Source organism: Tamandua tetradactyla, chromosome 20 (genome assembly GCF_023851605.1).
Source record: "Tamandua tetradactyla isolate mTamTet1 chromosome 20, mTamTet1.pri, whole genome shotgun sequence".
In the NCBI taxonomy this organism is placed as follows: Eukaryota; Metazoa; Chordata; class Mammalia; order Pilosa; family Myrmecophagidae; genus Tamandua; species Tamandua tetradactyla.
In genome coordinates, this window is record NC_135346.1 from 15,671,983 (window position 1) to 15,690,697 (window position 18,715).

Here is an 18,715-nt window from a genome sequence, read left to right on the forward strand (position 1 = left end):
GTAGAACCAATTAGGAGGTTGTTGGAAGACCAACGTAGGAGGCTGTTACAGTTACCCAGAGGGGAGAGGAAGGTGATGTGGACCAGAACGGTAAAGCACCTTCCTCTTGCACCTCTCTGCTTCTGGAGTCTTATCTGTCCCGGCCCCATGCTTCTACTACTCAAAGCATCTTTTTGATGTCTCATCACCCATGAATCGTACCCATGTCCTGGCCAAGGGAGAGTGTGGTCACAGAGCTCTCAAGTAATCTCCAAGCTCTGATTACCATGCGAGCACTCCTTAAATATTTGCTTTGAGCAGAGAACAGACTCAACTCTATGCTTAAAATCTGGTTTTAATATTTGCATCTTAGTGGAGATAACATTTAGAGAAATAACCTTTTGCTCCTGATTTTTTGCAGCATAATTAAAATATTTTTTCCTCTTTCTGCACATTTTCTGAAACTCTTCTCCATGTTTATGCTTAAAAAACACATTAAAATCAAGTTTTTAATGTGCTGTGGGAAGGTTTCAGGTGAATTATTTGGTGTATGAATTTTAAGCAAAGTAATAATCACTGGAAAGCAGAAATGATCTGAAAACCACTTGGCTTAGAATTCCTAAGTAAGATGGAAAAATGCCCAAACTACTGATTTCTAAGACAAATACTTAAAATTGCTTGAGAGAACTATTAACTCAGTGTTATTTGCAAAGCCCTGGTCCTCACCATGCTGAAGACCAGCGGCCGCGTGCTACTTCTCCCAGCAATGTGAACATGTACTCTGTACTCTGAACGTCCAGGCCCGAGCAACTGCATAATGAGGAAGTGTGCTGCATTTCGAGAACCTGAGAGAGAGCAGCAGCACTTAACATTTCAGCGTGGACCTTCTGAATTTGTCCATCAGTAATTACCAAACCTGCTCTGAAGTCCAGAAAAACATGTTATTATTATTATTTTCACATTGAAGGTATGGGAGACTGAGATCATAGTAATATGAAAGATGATCATTAAGCTATTAAGCATTTGGGGAGCACTTTTTTTTTTTGAGAACTGATCTGTTCTTTGAAAATTTTAGCTTCAATCATCCTTACATCACTGTATTTTAAGAAACGTGTACACTTTCAGTTTTCTTAGTTTTCTCAGATCTTACACCATACTGCCTCTACTATGACCAGAGCTTGCACACCTCACCCTCCAGGCCTATTGGCAAAAGAGTGTAGATGGCATTACGCCACCATTTTTTATTAAGGGCAGATGGAAAAGTACCTGGCTTTCTGTTGCTCAGGCAGTAGAGCCTTCTGTTGGTCAGTGTAAGAAAGAAAGCCCATACCAGGACATTCAGAGAGTATTTATTATAGGGTTCTTTATTGCTACACTGTGTTTGATTGTGTAATATTTGTGGTAGATACTCATTGCATAGTTTATAAATGGAAAAGGAATAGAGAGGCATTTAATTCATCATGCCAAGTGTGATCATGCTAAGAGATTTCTAACTCTTTATATAGATTTTTCACTTTGCAATCAAATGCAGTTCTCCCAGTTTCCTCAGTTGGCATTTAATGGACTGTATCTTGGACCCAGGGTCTGTGATGGCATTTGCCAGCTTCTTACAATCCATGGGCTAATGACAGTGGAAACAAAACAGTGAGTTTTCACTATTATGCAGCCTACAAACCAAATGCTAAAATAATCCAAAACCTGAAGAAAATATTTTTTAAATTAAAAATTAATTGAATGTGCCTTTCAGCTTTTTCTTTTTAAAATTTGTACCTGAAAAAATACATATCTGGAGTTTGCTAGACAGATGGGTGATCAATTCCAGTGGCAGTGACTTTCATTCTGCTTAATTACACTAAGTTTTCTTGATTGATATTTTCAACGATAGCAGTTTTTGACTATGCAAATGGAATCAAATCTTGGTAACTGAGCAAAAAGAACAGAGGAATATTGCTGTTGAGAAGGTAGGAGGTTTTCTTCCTTACGTCAAAATAAGTTGCAAATGGATTAAAGAGTTAAATATATAGAATTGTAACTATAGAAGCATGAGAAGAAAACGTAGGTGCATTAAAAAAAAATAATTTTTGTGTAGGGAAAACTTTCTAAGCATAAAACCTAGAAACCATAACTGGAAAGAGTCATAAATAAGAAACCAGAAAAATTTAAACATAATTTATGCTCAGAAAAGAATATCATAAAGAAAATAAGACCTGAAAAATATTTCCAACGCACGTTGAAAAATAATTGCAACACATGTGAAAACTTTTTCAAAAATAATTCATACAAATAAAAAATAAGAGAAATGGGTCAAGAGAAAATGGGCAAAAGAGAGGAATAGACAGCTCACAGAAAAAGAAGTACAATTGAACAATAAGCAAAAAGTTGTTCAACCTTACTTGTCATAAAAGAAATTTGAATTAAGATAGCATCGAGATACCTTTTCTTAATTGTAAAATCTACAATAATTGAAAAGTTTGGTTAACAACCACTGTAGACAAGGGGTGGGGAAAAACCACACCATCAATGAATTTTGGGGGCTGCTTTTAGGAGGGCAATTGTCAATCTCTAGCACAATTTTAAAAGTACATGTTCTTTGGCTCAGAAATTCCATTTTGAAGGGTTTATCCTACAGATGTCATAGAGGTGCGCAAAGTTATATGTAAAAGGATATACAATGTGGAACTGTTTATTAGAACAAAAAACTGCAACTAAACCTAAATGTCCATCAGTAAGAGAATGTAACATAAATTACAGGGCATGTATGTAGGAACACTCCAGCTATTGGAGAGAAAGAAGTAGACTTGTTGATGCTGATATGGAAAGATGTCTCTGTCAGATTTTATCTGAAAGTGAAAAAGATAAGTTGTAAAAATGAATTTGGAGTATGTTTTAATACACTTAAACAAAAAAGTAATGTATGTATACATATACAAAAACACACACGCCTATTTATGTATAAAAGATTTATGCCCAAGTATAAGATGTTACTAATAAGTTTGAGTCTGGGGCTTGTGATTAAGACGAGGGGAAGCTTACTTTTCGCTGTACATTATTGGGCCCATCTGATTTTTTTTTACATCATATATTCCTTCAGTTAACATATTTAAAAAGAAAGTAGGTTATTTCTTAATTGTTCTATATTTATAAGGGGAACCCTCAAGGAGAAACCAAATTCTTTCTGTTCTTGTATCTGACCTGGAATTCTTCGATTTACAGATCAGCAGACTACAGATTATTACCAAGGTTTAGTTCTTATCCACATTATGATGTAATTCGGTTAAAATAATCAAGCATAACTGGGTCCTGTTGTTGAAGCCATTTGAAAAGCAAATCTCTGATCTTGCCCCTCTTATCACTGCTTTAGAATTCTAGCTCCCTCTTGTTGATCCTTAGGAAATACAAAAAACAGCCCTTACCATTCTTTCCTATGAGTCCTTCAAGGAATTATTTACATTCTCTTAGCTCCCCCTGCCCTGCCCCTCTATCATTTCTTCCTTTCACTCTGGTGTGTGATTTTCAGGGGTCTTCTAAATGCCTTTAAGAAAAACCTCAACAAAGAATGGTAAAAATTCTGTCTAGGGACAGTGGGCAGTGAATCTGGTTGTGTCTCAGTTCTGCCTGAGCTGAGCTAGCAAGTGAATGTGAACCTGCCTCCCTCTGCTCAACAAGCACATCCTATAGGGATCCCAGCAGTCTGTCTCCCAGTTTTACTCAGAGCTTCGAATTCCTGGGTTTATGAGAGAAGCATCTAGAAAAATGAGCCCTAAGGAGCAGTGGGCTCTGTTTTGGAGAGATGGGCTAAAGGTGGCAATATGTAAGCCCAGTCTAAGTCCAGGAATTGGCCAATAGCCCACCACTCTGTTTCTCTCTGGGCAGGGCTCAGAACACCTCTTCCCTATTCATATGCCTGGTCCTTCAAAGTTCTAGGGCCCACCATCAACCTAAACTGGGCTGCCGAAGTGGCTTCATGGTAGGAACTTACTAAATTGTCAGATATTTAAGTTTTATTGGCTTTGACACTAAAATTTTCTAGTAACTAAAAATTTATAGAGAGTTGACATAATATGGGGCAAATGCTAATGTTAAAATGTTCATTGAGGAAACCAAGATTCCAATTGTTTAAACAGTCTTGTCACAATTATACAAAACAAAAAATATGTCTCTGCACAGAAAAAAATAACTCTGTCTCCCAAGCCATAGAATAAAGTCAGAGGGATAAAATGGAGTACCGATGGAGACATAGAAAGATGCAATACTGGAAAAGAATAGAAAGCCAGGAACAGAAACCTGTTATTTGGGAATTGGTATGTGATAAGGTTGGCATCAAAGATTAGTGGGGAAAGTTTAGATTATTTAACAGATAAGGTTGGAAAACTAACTCACCATATGGAAAAAGCAAGCTCTAATGCAAACTCATCCAACATGCAAAATTAAACTCTAAATGGACTAAAGATTTAAAAGTGAATGGTAAATTTATGAAGGCAATAGAAGAAAAATTAGACATTAATGTAGGAGAATATCTTTTGAAAGATTCTTAATAAGATTAAATACACCAGGCATTTAAAAAATAAGTTTCTGTTCAACAAAGGATGCCATAAACAAATTTATCAGATGCATTGCAGACTGAGAGAAGATTTTTGCAATGTTTAAAATAGACCAGAAACTAGTGTTAAGAATATGTAAGGAACTCCAGCAAGTCCACTTAAAAATACCCCAAAATAGGAATCCTGCTAAAAAGTGAGCAAAGGAATTGTCTTTTCCAAAAGGGGCAAATTCACAGAAAAGAGAAATCCACATACCTAAAAACTATAGAAGCACTCAGCCTCATTAGCAGTTAGAGAAATGCAAATTAAAATAGTCTTACATCCCTCATACTGAAAAATGTTAGAAAGCGAGATAATGCCTGGAACTGTTCACATGACACATCAAACTCCCCAAGGGAGTGTAGACCAGGGCAGGCCTTCTGGGAAGCAGTCTGTGGGACACGAAGTGAAATTATTCTTGGGCATTCCTTACTGAGTATGAACACAAAGCCCTCCAATATTAGGATCATAAGGGAGTACAGAAGTGTTCTTTGCATCATTATTTGTGGTAACAAGAAGTTAGGGGAGTGTATGTGTCTGTCACTATGGTAGTCGGGAATAAGTGAAAACCTGTAGATGCAGAGAATGGAATATCAGGAAGCAGACAGAAGCAATGAACTAGGTTTACATAAAACAACATGGAAAGACCAGCAAAAAACATGGTGTTGACTGAAATATGTATTTGAATGTGGTTAAAGGAGGCAATCTTATGTGGCATCTATATTTTCAGAATTAAAAAAAAGAAAAGTACCACCATAGGACCATACAATACAGTGAACCCTAATGTAAACTATGGACTATAGTTAATATGTAATTATACTAGTATTCTCTTATCAATTGTAGCAAAGTCACAGCTGTAATACAAAATGTTAAAAATGATGTATGAGAACTGTATTTTCTGCATGATCTTTCTGTAAACCTACAACTTCTGCAAGAAAAAAAAAGCAGCATGTTAAATGAAAATGAGTAAGAAAGAGTGTTATTACAATCCCTTTTATGTAAACTATAAACACACATACACATAAATCAATAATATGTTCTTCAAAGTCTCCCTTAAAACAAGCACCGTGAGAGCAGTGATCTATAGGGTTTTGATGGTCTCTAAGTATTCCCAGCCTCTAGAATTTTGTTCATAGTAGGTACAAGAAAAATATGTCTTGAATGAATGAATGGTACTTACATACTTATATATCTAATTTATATATCTGAATACATTAAATACATTGGAGCAGGTGGCTTTTGAGGAGGGAAGAAAAAGAATGAGTATGAAGATAAAGCATGAAGGGAAATTAAAACATTGTGATAATGTTCCATTAATTAAATCAGTATTAATTTAAAAATTTTCACCTGGAGTTATGTATGGCTGGGGAGAAGAGTAGTAAGAGGAAACATCCTAAAGTATTAGTTAGTCCCAGATGTAGGATTAATGCTGATGTTTCACTTCCACTACTTTTCTATATTTTCCAAAATTTTTAAGCAAGTATGAATTATTTTTATTATCCTAAGACCCAGCACTTTAAAATGTTTTCTCATTCTTGAGAAGGACAGTTCACCCTATACAAAGTTTCCTTCCATTGCTTCTGTCTCTTATCTTCCACCTCTTACCCCCCACAAATACCACACCTACATACTTTTACAGAATTCCTTATCTCTGGCTGTGCTTGTGCCTTGGCCAACAAAAAACATCAGTCATCTCTCTTTTTCCTGTAGATTGACTTCTCAGCTTTAGGACCACCTTTGGCCTTCCAGAATAGCTGAACCCTGGCCTCCCATCCTGTCCTGCTCTGAGGATCTGTCTGGATTCGTGGTCTCCGCCTTCCCCAGTTTAACTCAGCCTGGTGCTACTCCCACCTACACCACAGAAAATCCAAAAAGAAAGCAACAAATTTCAAGAGAAGGCAGATTTCAAGAAAGAGCCAAATAACTTGGTAGCAGAACTGCATACCCACCAGGGATGATTGAAGGTACCCGGAAAAGCCTTGCCTGCCCTCAGTTTCCTCCTGGCCTGGTATTCTCTGCATGCAGAGTTCCAAAGAGGGGGAGGAGGAAGAAAGAGAGGAGAGGTGTACCCTGTGACTTTATTTATGCTGAAATGTACTCCAGTTTAACAAAAATCAGAGGTAATATTCAATCATTTTTCTCTGCTTTAATGAAAAATTTGCTTGGTCTGCACAGTTGTCAGAGAGAGAGAAAGATGTCCTCAGAACCTGGAAAATGGAGTAGAAAGATGAAAATCAAATGGAATCCTTTCTGTTCACTTCTGAACCCACTTTCCAATATGTCTGAACTGGCAAAGCATTCTGGTGAACAGTTTGACTGAGCCTGGGACATGTAGCCTTCTCTATCTCCCAAGGTCAGAGTGGAAAATGAGAATCCACATCACTTCTTGCCCAGGTCCCACAACACTGGGCTTCTGTCTTGGAGGAGAAGACCAAGAGATGACTCTATTCTGCTCCTCACCATGTACCTCTCCATTACTGGGGCACCATCTGCCACACCAAGGAGACCAAGTGACAGGAGAAGCAGGATGCTGAGACATGCACAGAGGAAACAGCTAGGGGAGATTAACTGTCTCTGACTTTGCATGGCTTTATCTTTGTTGATTCACACAGTAGTTGAAATGTGCTGGTCCTTCTGCACTCATGTGCCATCAGTCCCCTCTCTTGGAGGATCTCTTTTTTTCCCACAGCAGCCTTCCAGCTCCTTCCACTCTTGTCCCCTCCAACCTATTTTCTACAGCAAGCAGAGTGATATTTCCAGTGCAGCTTTGAGTAAGTCACTTACCTGCCAGAAACCTTCCAGTGGTTCCCCATTTACCTTCAAATGAAGTCCAACTTCATGCCACAACTGCCAATAGTAAGGCCATGCTGAGCTACTTTTCTTCCATCCCCATCACCTGTCACCTCTACCTTTTACTCCCTAAGATAGACGCTCACCAAACTATTCACACTTCTTAGAATGGGCTTCCCTTTCTTCCTCTCTGCCACTAACCTATTTCATACGAAATTTAAGGCCTTGAACCCTGTTTTCCATCTCCTGCTGTTTATCCCATCTGTATCTTCAGGTTTCAGTTTAAACATTCTCTTTTTTTTTGCATGGGCAGGCACCGGGAATCGAACCCAGGTCTCTGGCATGGCAGGCGAGAACTCTGTCAGGTGAGCCATGGTGGCCTGCCCTCTTCTGAGAAACTTTTGAACATACACACACACACACAGTCAGTTGTCCTACTAGGTCAACTCTTAAAATTAAGTTTTACTTCTTTTCATTCAGCGCAATCTGTAATGCTATGTTCTTTTCCTGGTAATTATTTGAAGAATGTATATTTCCTCCACTAGACATAAGCTCCTTGAGGGCAGAAACTTTATCTTGTTTATAATTTTATCCCTAGCAGCTAACCTACAGCCCTGCTCATATTAGGGGCTTGGTAAATAGTTGTTGAACGAATGATGAATTTTTATATAGCTCTAACTAGGGTATATCCAGTTCTTATATTCTGTGAGTCTCAGATTATAACCCTGTCCCACCATCCTGACATATTTTCCCAATTTATTCTGATGTGAATTTAATGCTAATTAAAAAAACAAACAAACAAAAACAGCACCACATTTCTCCATGGTGTGTACAGCGTACTTGATTAATCCTGTGCTACTATGATTAATTTATATAGCATTGTAATTTATTTCAATGAAGATCCCTGAATTTCCATTTGATTGAATTTGTACTCCTACTCTGGCTAATATTTTGAACAGTCTCCATTTTCTCTATATCTCTGATATTTCAGACTGATAGCTGTACTTGTATAGGAAATAATTTTTGGTTTCAGTTTTTTTTATGTGTAGTGCTGAATCTGTTTATATTTTCCATGGAGAGATTTTTCAAACAATGATTTCTATCTGTATTTGGCAGGAGTTCTGCTTGTCCATTTCCTCCCTCTCCTCTTTTGCTCCTCTGTCTTTCCAGCCTGCATCACTTCTTCACATAGTAATATTTTAGCAGCATTCTATGCTGCTAAATAGTTTTAGTGGTCTGCATTTTTCCAATTGGAAAATATTCCCTTGGCCTATTTTAATCCATAGAACTCACAGTTACGGCCTGGCCTTTCTCTAAAACAATCTGCTGAGGGGCTGGGAAGTTTAGCCTAAAGGAGTAGAGGAGGTGTTGTCTTGAAACTTGGCTGTGTTTACTGGGAGGAAAAGTTGTGATGCAGACAGTCCAGTGGGCTTTGGAGAGCAAAAATGGTTCTGCATTGAGCTCTGGGAAAAAAATTAATAGTGCTTAGTGTGTGTCAGGTTCTGTGGAAAGGCTTTTATATTCTTCATTCATTAATTTCTTAGCAATGTCCTGGGAAATTATTATTCATTCATCATCAATTCATTTATTTATATACTGAACTAATAATTACTGGGCATCTAATATGTGTCTGGATTTTCTGGAGGTTAAATAGAAAACTCTTAGCAATTGCAGTATCACTTATAGAGATGTAAAGATTAGGATAAGAGCAAGGTTTTGGGTGGGTGGGGTAAACAAGCGTCCCATTTTGGACATGTTCTGACTGAAAAACCTGGTATTACCCCCATCTTTCATATAAGAAAACTAACTCACAATAGATGTCCAAGATTATATGGCTGGTAAAAGATGGAGCTGAGACTGGAACCTAAATCAGTCTCATTCCAGAGCCAAGCTCTTTGCTCTCTACTCCACAGCCCCGAGGAGATGAAGCATGGGTGAGATGGCACCTCAGAGCCCATCTCGTGGTGGCTGCTCTTCAAGCAAAGTAACTTCCTCTATCCCACCTGAATACTTGTCATCCAACCTACACTGGCTCCCTGCATTTTAGAGGTTGATATTCTTGGCAGAAACCCTAGGTGGTTCCAGAAGAGGATTGTCATCTAACTTTAGGCATCGGTTGTGGTCCAGTGAAGAATTGTCACTAAAGGACATGTCAGTTTGCTCCTTTTTCTGTGGTGCCTCAATGAGTATTCTGGTGAAAGTACTTCCTCAGATGCTTGGGTAGAATAGAAAAAGACAAAGCTAAGGTGGGTAGAAGTCCCCTCTGTCCCTTCTTCTAAGATAAGCCTGGGTCATCTTCTCAGGTATTGGGGCCTGCAACCCAGGGTGGACCTGTGACGGGTCACCCATGCCCTGGTCACACATCACCTGTTCCTGCCTGATGAGGGGCCATCGCATTATATCCCATCACCTGACCTCTTGTGCTCCCCCCTCCTCTCTCCTCATACTCTGCACCATCACATGCTCTCATAGATGGCTTTGGTGACTGTGGTCAGATCCTGGAGAGTACTGGGGATTGTACGTGAGTATCTTTGAGGAATTTTCTGCTGGATTCTTTTTAAAAACAGAAACAAACAAACAAAAAGAACAACCTTGCTTTAAGACCTGTAGACTTCACAGCTTAAAAAAATTTTTTTTTCCAAAGGAAAAGGAAACAATTTAAAAATCCTTTTCTGTATAGTAAGCTGTCATTTGTTTATATAACCAGCCAAGTCTTCAAACATCGAGGAAATGTATTTTCCCAGGGTGTTCGCCTAAAAAATTTAAAAACCCTCAAAATATGTAAAGCATTTCAGAAACTGGTACAAACTCAGATTCCACTGGAGGCTGGAGCAACAGGCTTAATCACCCTTCTGGACGATGCAGGGCGAGGGTGAGTCTTTACTCAAGCTCCCTGGCTCCCTGGCTCCGGTGGCCAGTGTTCAAGTGTGTCCTGAGCTCTCTCCCCACAACACAAACTCACTCCTTCTCCTCCTCTTCTCCCTCTTCCATTGTGATAAGTTTGCAAGCAGATTACAAGCTGTTATCTCAACATCTTTACCTTACACAATGGAATCTCACTGGAGAGCATAGCAGGTGGCAAATTAGTCTGATTTGTCATTATTTGCATTTTTAATTTGCAGTGTTTTGGGCTCAGAGGTTTTTTTTAATGGGTCTTAAAATGGCCGCATATTGATACATAATTCATCATCTATTTTTCATAATACATGTAGTTAACAATCCATTAATAAACAGAAAAATCATTAACATTTTAAGCAGGATGAAGTTACAGCTTTAGCTTTTTTGCCCTACTCTTCTCTGTAGTCTGTAGGAATAAATTGCTTGTGGACTGAAGCTCAATTGATAGCCTCCATGATGACATTTTATTAACAGTAAAAGCCTTCTCAGTTGTACCTTTTCTGTTCTTCAGAATGACCAAATCTTAAATGACTAAAGATAAAGTGACTTGGGAATATTAGATGTTTTTAAGTTTAAGCACAGGATGAGGGAACAGGAGGGGTGCCTTTATCCCTATCCTGCTTTCCCTTCCCTTCCAAAGTCCTAAACCTCACTCTGTAATACTCCCTTGTCTTCCTTTCCTTTCTCATCCTCCCTCCTCCCCAACCAAGCACTGCTGCTGCCATGACTCTGAGTTGGAAGAAAGATTAATTCCTGAAAGCCTTTTGAAAAACAATGACCAGCTCCAAAGACAACCAACACACATAGATGGAATTCCCATAAATTTGACTAGGAAGTCATCAGTAAAACAAAGGGAGCTTTGAGCAGTTTTATCAGGAGGATGATCAGTAAAGAAAAGCGAACAGATTGATTCAGGAGAGACTTCATTGTGTTCTTCGTGGCAGGAAATCTAAGCTAACTGTGCTTGGTAACTCTCTTATTCTTCAGTGTTACTCCAGTTGCCTCTACAAAGAGAGAGCTGGGGTCATCAGGATGAAGCACCTCTGAATAGTCCAGACTATGCTATTCTTCCTAAAGATAAACTAATCCACCAAAATGTCAACTCATGGGCAAAGCTCTCAGACCCTGTGTTATGTACTAAGGGCCAGACCAAGAAAACACTGTCCTCCAGGAGTGTAGTGGACATTGGCACCAAATAGTGCAGCATGTGATTGGTCTTCAGTTGTTTAATGTGTATTGGTTTTATCTCCCTAACCAGCTTGTAACAGTTTTAGAGCTTCCCCATCGCATGTTCATGAAATATCTCTATTAAATCCATGTGTTTAGGAAAAAATTAAGCCATAGATAGAAGTACTTTCTTGCTTCACTAGTTGAAATGATTATCCTTTGAGAAATTTTTCATTTCCATCATTGAATATTTATGGGATGCTTACTAGATTCCTAGGTCCCACTCAAGGCACTAGGAAGGCCCCAGCAACCACATCAAATTTTAGTATCTTCCTAGATCCCAGAAAATGAAAGAGACGTAAGCAAAACCTTGAACAGCTGCATAATTTCTACACCAAAAATAATGGCTTGCTAGTAGGTATTTGACTCCAGTCCCAATTTATTAGAGACCTTGATATTGGCTGGACTTCTTATTAATGACCAGACGCTATTCTAGTGATAAAATGACTCAAAACACAATAACCTGGGCCACTGAATCAAAGTTTTCACTGATGATGTTTCCAAATTACAAGGGGTTACTTCCAGAATGAGTCTTTTAGAGGATGTGGTGAATAACATGTAACATTTGCAATGAGAAACTGATAGTGTTTTACGCCATGGATACTGTTGGGTCGAACCATAACATGTAACACAAGTGGCAATATGTAGACCCTTGGAAACTGCACAGACTCATACAGAGTGTATTTTAGAACACATACACTTGCTCTTTATTCTTTTATTACAATTTAACTTCCCTTCTGCTAAGCTGCTCCCTTCTCTGAGATTTATAATATCAGGAATGCACATATATAGATAGTTGAATAAATCATAAAGTTCTAAAGGAACACAATGCTAATTTAGAATGCTCCCTTTGTTGACAATCTGAAAGACATTTATTTCAAACAGAGGAAACTCCAGGGACATTAATAGCCAGCAAATGTATTTATACTAACTCTTATTTTGAATAAATAACTGAATTGTAAAAAGTATTTATCATGTTAGTAGTGTTTTAATTCTCCACAATTTTCATAATTTTAAAATAAAAATGTAATTTTAGATGCTTCAACAAGCTTCCAGTTTTAGATATTATATATATGAAAATATGCCAGACTTTGAGCTTCAGTAAAGGAAACAAATGGCTCAGATGCATTTCCAAATGTTAGTCTAGCATTGTTTTATTTCGGAAAGCTGGCATGTTCCCAGATGCCAGATAAGTGGGGAATTATGCAATTATACAACCTGATCAAAAAACTTTTTACTTGAACTGTATTTTTTCCCTTGGCTTGGAACATCTGATTTGAATGGCTTTCCTTGACATTGCTTACCTTCAGATTCAGTCTGAAAACCAGGGAACAAAGTAAAGTTCTACCAGGTTTCCTTGGGATATCCTTGGCCTAAATACTAAGGAAGGTGAGGTTTATTTTATGGAAACAAAGAAAGAAGAGACAATAGTTGCCTTCCTTGGCAGCTTCTTTGGGTAATCTTTACATCTACACCCACCAATTTTTCTCAATGAGGCTATGAGCAATACAGGATTTAGGAAAATGACTCCAATTCAGTGGATGGGTCTAAGATGGGAGAATTGAATGGAATAAAATTAGTTTAATTATAGGTTTCTTCATCTAATCACAATTTTCTGTGCCTAGCCATTTCCTGCAAGCCTGGTCCTTCTGTCCCTGGCTTGTGGGTGATCCCATTCCTACAACAAGGCTACAGGCCTCATGCATGCACAACTAAATCGTCTCCTTCTTTAGTCCCGGTGCTTCCCGCTCTAAGTCCTCCAATTTATTTTAACTCCTACAGTTAAGTAAATCCCCAAAACGGTAGTTTTCATTTATTTCCCTAATAAAAAGATTGTTTCTCTCCATTTCCTTCCCATAGAATAATATTCAAAGTGCTCAGCCTGGCACACAGGGCCCTCTGAGATCTGTCCCCAGCTCATCTCTTCAGCATTCTTCCTGTGTGCCCCCTACAGGATGTCTGGAATCTAGTCATATGAAGCTTTCTTTACCTCCCTGCTCTGGCCCTTTCTGGGTTGCTCCTTTCAAATGCGCATTTCTCTCTTCCCACTGGCCCAGTTCCTCCTGCTCAGTAAGAGCCTACCAATTTCTATCCCTTCCTTTGAATGCTCCCTAAACACCATGCCAAAGGGGCCTATCTTGCTGTGTTTTGGTTCCCATTGGCCACCTAATTATGTCCCATGCAGGGACAGCTTTTGCATGGGAATCTTGCTTAGATAATGAAATTTGTCACCAGCTGGTGACATGCTTTACCAGCTCGATGGCCGGACCTGCATGTAACACCTCCTTTTATGTTCCATGGCACCTAGCATATAGTAGGCTCTGAATGATGGGATGAGAGATTCTGAACCCAGTTGTGGTTCATACTCTTCCTTCCACACCTTTTCAGTGGGACTCTCTTCATCATTTAAATAAGATAAATGAAACTCTGAGATGCTAAATACATGAACAAGGCTCTGGGGTCAATGTGTCTGGATTAAAACGGTGGTTTGTCACATACTAACCATATGACCTTGAGAAAGTTATTTAACCTTTATCTAACTCTGTACCCTCACAAAGAATGGAGAAAATAATAATTCCCAAGTCATATGGTTGTTGAGAAGATTAAATAAGATCATAAAGGTAAGGCAGTTAATGCTTAGCACATAAGTGACCACTAAATGTTTGCTCTTACTATTATTAAATGTATGTCAAAAGAATCCCTGCCATGGGGTGCCAGAATCCTCTTTCATAGGTGGTATTAGATAACAGAAGCCCAGAACCACTATTGAATGATGAATTTTGGAAATGAGTCTCCTTCCTTCTCAGCTGGCCTGGTAAATCAAGATGTTCTCAGGTTGACTGAATTAGAGCTTTGCTCTGGGCCCATCTACTGGGGTAGCAAGCTGAACTCTACAAAAATGGTCTTATTTCTGTGTTTAATTTCCAGCTCCTCAGCCCTGATAGAACAAAAGCAATGACTTGCCAGGTTTAAGAAAGGCTGCAGCAAATCTTTCTAACATTAGACTATGAGACTAAAACTAAGATTGACATAGTCCAGGATAGAAAAGAGATGTGAACAAGATAACTCAAAACCATGCATGTGACACAATCAAGAAGTTTTAAGAGTCAGACTAGGAAAAGACATAAGTACTAAAGTTGAAGCATTTACATAATCTTGCCTGTAGTTCTTTTTTTTACTGCAAGGGTTTGCACTGAAGTCACCTCTTTACAACATTTTATGGTTTAAAATATTCCACCTAATGGGCTGCTTTTCCCTCAGGCCTACATTTGACACAGGTTGAGGAAGTTCCTTCCTTACATGTGACCCTGAGGGTGTTGCCCTTTCTTAGACCAGAAGACAACCCACTTTGCTACTGCATTGGAAAAGCCCATTAGGCAGTCTGCCTGTAGATGGTGAGTGGGAGAGTTACCTTGAATTCAGTCTCAATGTTGGCTAGTCTGGCTAACTCGTTGCTTAGCTCCAATGCAGTGAGGACAGGGTCTTCGCTGGACAGAGACAGGTAGGCGGCACTTGCCAGTCCCTTGTAGGCATTCATGCGGGAGCGCGAGTGGCTGAAGGAGTCTTTCCGTTGCTTCTCGGTGCACTCATTGCACTTGCAGAAATAGTCATGGGGCCGTTCAATGCGTGCGCCCTTGAGCAGCAGGATATGCACAATCTCATACTCCTGGCAGTGTGCCGCCAGGATGATGGGTGTGATGTCATGGGAGAAGCGCGTGCCATCTTCGTCGTAGGCATAAAAGTCATCGTCCCTCAGCTCCTGCTCCAGTGGACTGAGTGTCAGCCGCTGACCCTGTGCAAAGGCAGGGTGGTTCAGGATGGCCTCTACAATGCGCACGTAGCCCTTGCTGATGGCCAGCAGCAGTGCATCCCCCACCCGCGCTAGGTTCTCCTTCTTGAGCAGCAGCTCCGTGACCTCCAAGTGCTCATTGCCCACGGCCAACTGCAGCGCATTCTGCCCCATGTAGTCCACACAGTTGAAGTTGAGGGTCTTGGACTCCTCCAGCATTTTCCTGACCACGGGAATGTTGCCATACTCGGCTGAGTCCAGGAAGCGCTCCTCCTCGGGCGTCAGGCTGGTACCCTTCTCGTTGAACATGTAGGCAGGACCCCGGATGGCCTGCCGGCGGCCCTTCTCCCTTAGAGTTGTGTGCCGGCGCTGCATGTTTTTGAAGGTGCTGTTCCCCAACCTGTAAGGCAACAAGGCAAACACGCTTGGTTACTTCTCCAGGGGCCTTCAGTTTCCTCAGGGCAAAGCAAACAAAAATTGTTGAGAATGCCTTCTGGATAAAAAAGAATATTGTGATTGGAATTGGATGAGAAATTGTAAAAGCTTACTAGAAATCATTGTCTTAATAACTGAGATGAAGACAAATTGGATTACCTGAACTATACTTTTTCAAATGGAAGAATATTGTCTTAGTTATCCAGTGTCTATACTTCTTGGGTGGAGGAGTGGCTGCTAGAGCTGAAGTGTGGGTTTCAGTGGTCCTTGATGTAGGTGGCTAACATGGGCAGACAGCCATCAGTTTTATTTCCACTTGTATAAATTTGAGCAAGTCCTCTAACCCCTCTGAACTTTAGTTTTTCACCTGTATAAGATGGATAACTTTGTGTGGGCCACAGATTCCATAGGAGGAAGGATTAAAGAAGGTTACTTGAATTTAGAAAATACTCAGGGTTGGTTTTATTCTGTCCCCTCCTGCATCTTGTTATGTTCAGTCTGACAAAGGCTGTGTCACAGAGTTGGCCACCATGGACATGGCTGCTTTTGGTTCAGGGGTATCACCCCTAATGAGCTCCAGCACTATGACAAAATTGCATCAAAATGCATGTAAGGTTACACACATCTGTTTCTTCATTCAGTGCTATTATCTATGGGGACCATATTTTCTGGTTCCCCGGAAATATAAGTACCTACTAAAAGGCAATAGGTGGCAAGGAACAGCCCTAGCCTCATGCCACTTACTGATGGCCACTGATGAAGCTCTCCTGAGAGAATTGAGTCAAAACTTCTTAAGATTGAAATAGATTTTTATATGATGAAAGAAACAGGTCGACTTATATGCTGGTTCACTTCTACCTTGTTGCTCTTTCCCACTGTGGCTTAGTGTGGTGTACCTCTGCTACCCCACTGCTGCTGTTATGAGCAGTTAACGTTATGAAGCACCTATTATATGCCAGGCAGGAGACTAATAGCTTTATATATATTCACTTGTGTAAAGATTGCATAAACTCTGTGAGGTAGGTAGGTACTATTATTGCCTTCATCTCAGATGTACAAACTGAGACAAGGGGGACTGAGAAGTAGGTTTCCAAGTTACAGGATCCAGAGTAAGAATCCTGGCTCCATCATTTACCAGCCTGTGACCTTAGACAAGTTCCCTAAGCTTTAGTTTGTCAAGGTCTTAAAATAGCTTTTACAAAACAAGAGAGAATAACAACTAATATGAGCTTGAGTCAGGATACCCCATCTCCAGCAAGCCTTGAGGCTTTGAGCAGGTCTGCAGCCACTGGCTGTTTGGTACTTTAAACTAAAATGAAGAGGCTGGACTGTATATTTCCAAACCTCTACCAACTTGAACATCTTAAATTTCTCTGATTTTTCAGTTGGTTCTGACTAAATTTTTTATTCTCCTTTTCTAGTCTGTCTCCTTACACCCTCTTGTTTCCAAATAACATTATAATGGCATAACTCTGACAAGAGAATGTCTGTTCTAAGGAGTGAGTACTGGGGAATTTGTTTTAAATATTTTCCATGTTCCAGAGAATTCTTTTTGTTATTGGTCTTGTCTCCAAACATAAAGAATACTCAGCTTTTCACTTAAGCCATATTGTTAGATAAACAAACAAAAGTAATCATAGAAGAAGGCTTTTAAATTAAACCTGTGTTCTGAGATTTTTAAAAAATGTTGGGCTCTAATTAGTTTCCCTTTCGTTTTACCTTTTGACCTGTTCAATCAGTTTACTTTAAGCTCCTTTGGAAAGCCTATCTATGATGAAAAGTGAGACTAGAGGTCAGAGCTTGGTATTCTAATCCTGCCTGGAGCTGAGTCACACTTCCTTAGGGAAAAGCTATTAAACTATTTAGCAGAGCAGCTTGTTCATCAGGAAAAAAAAAAAGGAGTAATTATGGACCACTCCCTCAAAAGGTAACTGTGGGCGATAAATCCTAATAGAGACTTCTTATTTCTTTAGGAGAGAGTTGAACTGCTGGTCACTTTTGTAATGCTCACTTTGATAGAAGACTTCTGGAGAAAAGATTCTTAGGCTTCAAGTTGATGAACTCCTTCCTAACTCATTTCTTTCAACAATGTCATCATTTCAGGGAGAGGGGCTGCTTGTTGATGCCAAAGGCAAATTGTAAGTTGGGAATAGATCAAAGACTTTTATAAGAGAGAGGGCCTCACAAATAGGGTGCAGGCATTTATTATTGTGGAGTTTTCAGAAAGAAAGTACAGAAATGAGTTGAAAGATAAATACAGGGCATGGGCCAGGAATGCAGCAGAAGCCCAGGAGAGATGGTGAACGGGGTAGTGGCGGGGTACCCCAGACCATGACACCCCAGGGCCATGACCATCTTAGGATTCAAGTTCATAAACTCCTTCCTAGCTCATTTTTCTCAACAATGTCATCTTTTCAGGGAGAGGGGCTGCTTATTGATGCCAAAAGCAAATTGTAAGTTGGGAATAGATCAAAGACTTTTACAAGAGAGAAGGCCTCACAAATTAGGTGCAGGTATTTATTTTGATGGGGTTTTCAGAAGGAAAGTACATGAATGAGTTGAAAGATAAGCAGTTATGCTAGTTATATCCCCAAGGGGCCCTCTTTGAGGGGATATTATAAACTCGGTTTCAAGGCCTGCCATCTGGGCACACATGTACAGTTGGAAACTGAGTCCATGAAAGACTTTCTCAGGGAAATACTCAACCTGTCCTATAAAAAGGCTTCTGCTCTTCTCAAGAGTATCTGGACTTAGCCGTCATAACTCAGCAAAGAAACATCAGTTTCCGCTCAAGAGAATCTAAGCAGAGCATCAGGGATGAAATAGTAGTTGCCCTGAAAGGAGCAGGTGCTGCACCTCATTCTACTTCAGTTTTTCATTAGAGGTCTGTCCAACAGGGAGAATAGGTCAGACAACAAGGTCAAGGGTACACAACTATTGCACAGCAACAAGCCAAGGGGAATTAATTCAAAAGAAATATAATAACTGCTGAACCAAGGAAGAGCAGAGAAACATT

The 18,715-nt window shown here is 39.7% G+C and overlaps 1 long non-coding RNA gene across 1 annotated transcript in view; it reads left to right on the forward strand.

The window, feature by feature from the left end:
* LOC143664993 (uncharacterized) overlaps nt 1-18,039 on the forward strand; it is a 108,273-nt gene extending 90,234 nt beyond the window's left edge. Inside the window, exon 4 of the long non-coding RNA XR_013166703.1 lies at nt 17,673-18,039. This is a non-coding gene — a long non-coding RNA (uncharacterized LOC143664993). The remainder of the gene's footprint in view (nt 1-17,672) is intronic.
* The last annotated feature ends 676 nt before the right edge of the window (nt 18,040-18,715 follow it).